The sequence below is a fragment of the Lipotes vexillifer genome, unplaced genomic scaffold (genome assembly GCF_000442215.2).
Source record: "Lipotes vexillifer unplaced genomic scaffold, Lipotes_vexillifer_v1.1 scaffold8, whole genome shotgun sequence".
NCBI lineage: Eukaryota > Metazoa > Chordata > Mammalia > Artiodactyla > Lipotidae > Lipotes > Lipotes vexillifer.
Window position 1 is genome coordinate 2162414 of NW_006781519.1, and position 5675 is coordinate 2168088.

General features: G+C 35.7%; 1 pseudogene; it reads left to right on the top strand.

Annotated features, from left to right (window-relative positions):
• Positions 1-2201: 2201 nt before the first annotated feature.
• Positions 2202-3656, top strand: LOC103073937 (heterogeneous nuclear ribonucleoprotein K-like; annotated as a pseudogene).
• The last annotated feature ends 2019 nt before the right edge of the window (positions 3657-5675 follow it).

The following is a 5675-nucleotide window of genomic DNA, read 5'->3' on the forward strand; positions in this document are numbered from 1 at the left end:
AAGAGAAAATGCTGAGTTATAAGGTATGCATAGAACCAACTTACTATGTAATGCCTAACTGTGCTTTTTCAGATAAGTGTTGATATCTGGTAGGGTACATCATTCCAGCTTATTCTTCTTCTGAACTGTCTTGACTCTTCCTGATTCTTTGCTTTTCCACATATTTTCTGGATTTAGCATGTCAAGTGCCACAAAATCTCTCATTCTTTTCCTTTACAGTTTCTTCATAAGAAGTCCTTTCCTATATCAAGTTTATAAACATATCTTCATTTTCTTCTAATACTTTTTTGTTTTTTATGTTTAATCCTTTAACCCCATTAGGAAATTATTTTGTGTTTGGTTTGAGTTCAGCGTTGATTTTTTAAAAAATAGTTATCCAACTGTCCCAAAACAGTTTATCAAATATACCCTAATTTCCCTGCTTATATGAATAAACCACTTTTATCAACCACTAAATTCCTATATAAAAATGGATCTATTTTCTATTGAAATATTTTTGTCTATTATGTGCCAGAATCATAGTACCTTAATTACTAATACCTTTATTATGTTTTGATCTTTGGAAGGGTTTATTAGTTTCATATGGCTACTGTAACATATTCCCACAAACTGGGTGGCTTCAAAACAGAAATTTATTCTCTCAATTCTGGAGACCAGAAGTCCAAAATCAAGGTGTTGGCAGAGCCACATGGAATATTTTGTTCCTTGAATCTTCCATCTGCATCACTCCAATCTCTACTTCCATCTTCAAATGACCTTCTCCTCTTCTATCTCTGTAATCCCTCTCTGCTTCACTCTTATAAGTACACTTGTCTTTGGGCCTACCCAGTTAATCCAGAATAATCTCATCTCACAGTCCTTAATTTAATTATATCTGCAGAGCCCCCCCCCCACTTCTTTTTCAAATAAGGTAACTTTCACCGGTTCTGGGGATTAGCCTGTGGACATATCTTTTGGGAGGCTACCATTCAACCCACTACAAAGGACAAAAGTGCCCTCTTATTTTTTAAAAAATTCCTTGTGTATATTTTGTTAATTTTTTCTCCTAGATAATTTTTAGAATAAATCTGTGAAGTTAAAAGATTCACATTGACATTTGGTTGTAATGGGGTTTAATTTATAGAATAATTTTGGAGATTTGACTTCTTTTTCTTTTTTTTTTTTTTTCAGAATTCAGGAATTTAGTGACGAATACAGTGTTTCCCCTAATTCATTTCTTTCTCCCCTCTCTTATATTGCTCCTCTTAGAAATTTTTCCCCACTGTGACCCCCAATTAGTATCTTTTTTTTAATGTCTTTATTGGAGTATAATTGCTTTACAATGGTGTGTTAGTTTCTGCTTTATAACAAAGTGAATCAGTTATACATATACATATGTCCCTATACCTCTTGACTTCTTTATAGTACTAAATCTTCCCATTCAGTAATGTGCAATATCCCTCCATTTCTCTGGAGTTATTTTTACTTGTTAGAAAAGTTCTATTGTTTTCTTCTTATACATCTTACACATTTATTTTTTTAATTGAATACTTATTCTTAAGATTATTTTACTAGTTATATTTAGATTTATTGGTATTGAGAATAGAGTCTGTTTTCCTGATATTATCAACTTGGTTATTGTTGGCATATAGGAAAGCTATTGACTTATTATATTTTTAAAATTTTATATAGTTTTAATTCCTGCTCAGTTTTTCAACTGATTTTCATGTATTTTCCTGGAAGATTATCATAATGTCTGCAAATAATCACAGTTTTGTGTCTTACTTTCCAATGTTTATACAGTATTGCTTCCTTTTTCTTTTTGATTGAATTAGCCATGACCTCCTTTACAATGTTGAATATACTGAGCACAAGAAACATCATTGTATTGTTTGTGATATTACTGGGAATGCTTTTAATATATGATCATTGCTGTAGTATTGGTTTTGATTCCTTTAATTACATTTAGGAAGTTCATTTATTTTTCACTCATATTTTGTTGGTTGTTTGCTTGTTCTTTTTCATGTGGTTCTTTAAAATCAGGAATTAGTATTGTATTTTATTAAATATTGTGGCACCAATTGGGATGTTCATGCGAGTGTTTTGCTTTAACCTTCAAATTCATTTTCTTGGTTCTCTGTCTAGCTGTGACCGGCTGAGGCAGTGCGGCAGCATAGGGACAGTAGCCTTGTCCGATTGGTGTGTCCCTTTAATACAAGAAAATGGAAACTGAGCAGCCAGAGGAAACCTTTCCCAATACCAAAACCAATGGCAAATTTGGTAAACGCCCTGCTGAAGATATGGAAGAGGAACAAGCTTAAAAGATCTAGAAACATTGATGAGATGGTTGAATTACGCATTCTGCTTCAGAGCAAGAATGCTGGGGCAGTGATGGGAAAAGGAGGCAAGAATATTAAGGCTCTCCATACAGACTACAATGCCAGTGTTTCAGTCCCAGACAGCAGTGGCCCCGAGCGCATATTGAGTATCAGTGCTGATATTGAAACAATTGGAGAAATTCTGAAGAAAATCATCCCTACCTTGGAAGAGGACCTGCAGTTGCCATCACCCACTGCAACCAGCCAGCTCCCGCTCGAATCTGATGCTGTGGAATGCTTAAATTACCAACAGTATAAAGGAAGCGACTTTGACTGTGAGTTGAGACTGTTGATTCATCAGAGTCTGGCAGGAGGAATTATTGGGATCAAAGGTGCTAAAATCAAAGAACTTCGAGAGAACACTCAGACAACAATCAAGCTTTTCCAGGAATGTTGTCCTCAATCCACTGACAGAGTCGTTCTTATTGGAGGAAAACCTGATAGGGTTGTAGAGTGCATAAAGATCATCCTTGATCTTATATCAGAGTCTCCCATTAAAGAACGTGCTCAGCCTTATGATCCCAATTTTTACGATGAAACCTATTATTATGGTGGTTTTACAATGATGTTTGATGACCGCCTTGGACGTCCTGTGGGATTTCCCATGAGGGGAAGAAGGTGGTTTTGACAGAATGCCTCCTGGTCGGGGTAGGCGTCCCATGCCTCCATCCAGAAGAGATTATGATGATATGAGCCCTCGTTGAGGACCTCCTCCACCTCCTCCCGGACGAGGTGGCCGGGGTGGTAGCAGAGCTCGGAATCTTCCTCTTCCTCCACCACCACCACATAGAAGGGGAGATCTAATGGCCTATGACAGAAGAGGAAGACCTGGAGACCATTATGATGGCATTGTTGGTTTCAGTGCTGATGAAACCTGGGACTCTGCAATAGATACATGGAGCCCATCAGAGTGGCAGATGGCTTATGAACCACAGGGTGGCTCTGGATATGATTATTCCTATGCAGGGGGTTGTGGCTCATATGGTGATCTTGGTGGACCTATTATTACTACACAAGTAACTATTCCCAAAGATCTGGCTGGATCTATTATTGGCAAAGATAGTCAGCGGATTAAACAAATCCGTCATGAGTCAGGAGCGTCGATCAAAATTGATGAGCCTTTAGAAGGGTCCGAAGATCGGATCATTACCATTACAGGAACACAGGACCAGATACAAAATGCACAGTACTTGCTGCAGTACAGTGTGAAGCAGTATGCAGATGTTGAAGGATTCTAGTGCAAGATATTTTTTTTTTCTTTTTTATAGTGTGAAGCAGTATTCTGGAAAGTTTTTCTAAGACTAGTGAAGAACTGAAGGAGTCCTGCATCTTTTTTTTTTTCCTTTATCTGCTTCTGTTTAAAAAGCCAACATTCCTCTGCTTCATAGGTGTTCTGCATTTGAGGTGTAGTGAAATCTTTGCTGTTCACCAGATGTAGTGTTTTAGTTCCTTACAAACAGGGTTGGGGGGTGGGGGAGGGTGTGCAAAAACTAACATTGAAATTTTGAAACAGCAGCAGAGTGAGTGAATTTTAATTTTTGTTCATTGTTGGGGGTTTAAAAAAAATCCCCCCATGTAATTATTGTGAACACTTTACTTTGTGATCACTGTAACATTTGGGGGGGTGTGGGACAGGGAGGGAAAGTAACAATAGTCCATATGTCCCTGGCATCTATTCAGAGCAGTGTGCAGAATGTAATGCTCTTTTGTAAGAAACGTTTTATGATTTTTAAAATAAATTTAGTGAACCTATTTTTGGTGGTCATTTTTTTTTAAGAAGGTCATTTTTCAAATGGCTGAATTCCCCCCAACCTGCCCCTAAACTAAACACTAAGTTTAATTTTCAGTCCTCTGTTGGATATAAATAAATGCATCTCTTCTTGGACTTAGGCAAAATATCTTGACGCATTCAGTTCTGGTGATTTCTTAAGTGATTTGAAAGTCCATTGCTTGGGAGGAAATTCCACCACACATTCATGCTTATAATAAGCTGGGGATTTTTGTTTGTTTTTGCAAATGCTTGCCTCTACTTTGCAATGATTTTCTGTTTGTAATTGTGAAGAACCAAGGTGGGGAGCAATACAACAGATGGAGTAGTTGGTATAAGTATATACCAGAAGCCTAATGGCAGCAAGTTTTATTAATCAGAATAATACTTGGTTATGGAAGTGACTGATGTTAAATAAATTCTGATTATTTTTTATTAGATAATTTCTCACCTATAGACTTAAATTGTCAGCTTGGTAGTGTCTATTAGTTAAACTTTGTAAAAAAAAAAATATATATATATATATATATATTCTTGTTTTTCCACTGTATGAAAATTGAAAGAAAAAGATGTACCATTTCTCTGTTGTATGTTGGATTATGTAGGAAATGTTTGTGAACAATTCAAAAAAAGATGAAAAAAGTTCCTGTGGATGTTTTGTGTAGTATCTTGGCATTTGTATTGATAGTTAAAAGTTCACTTCCAAAATAAAACTCCCAAAATGCTAGAAAAAAAAAATCATTTTCTTAATGTTGTACCACACTTGACATTCTATGATAAACTGATTTAATCATAATGTATTACTCATTATATATTTTCAGTTTTGTCATTTGTGTTTCTAAATGAGGTTCAACTATTATTTTCTTTACTTCCACCCTCCTCCCTTCTGTTCTTTTTGTATTCTGCTGTCCAATTTGCCATTAGGGTGTACAAGCCTCATAAAATGAGTTAGGTAGCTTCCCATCTTTTCCAGTGTTTCATATGAGTCTGCTGTTGCTTTGACAGGTAGATAGTTCATACTTTGATCACTTCTGTTATAGTTATTACAATATTCAGATTGCCTACTTCTTCGTGAATGACCTAATTTAAATTTCCCTGGAAAACAATTGATTCAATCTAAAATTTTAAATTAATTGGTATAGAAATATATATATATATATATATATATATATATTTACTCCTTAAACTTCTCCATATCTGCCATTATTAATTGTCTCTAATTCTCCTAGGGTACTGCCTTCTTCACTTTGTGTGTTCTCACTACATTTGGAGTTTCTCTTGCCTTCAAAATGCTCGTTCCTCATCATATTTTAAGCTGTCGATATTGTTCTTCACCTGTTTCTCAGTAAAAATGCCATGCCATAAGCTCTTAACTTTTAGAAAGTTCTGTCTCTAGCACCTTGTAGTCCCCTCTCTTGTTTTCCAGTGGTCTCAGGGATTTATTCTTTTAAAAAAATCTTTTTCTGGCACTTTAAAAGACTTGGAGCAATAAAAGAGATGAACTTGCATTTTGAATTTTACATGCAAATATCCAACCCCATCTGCTAAAT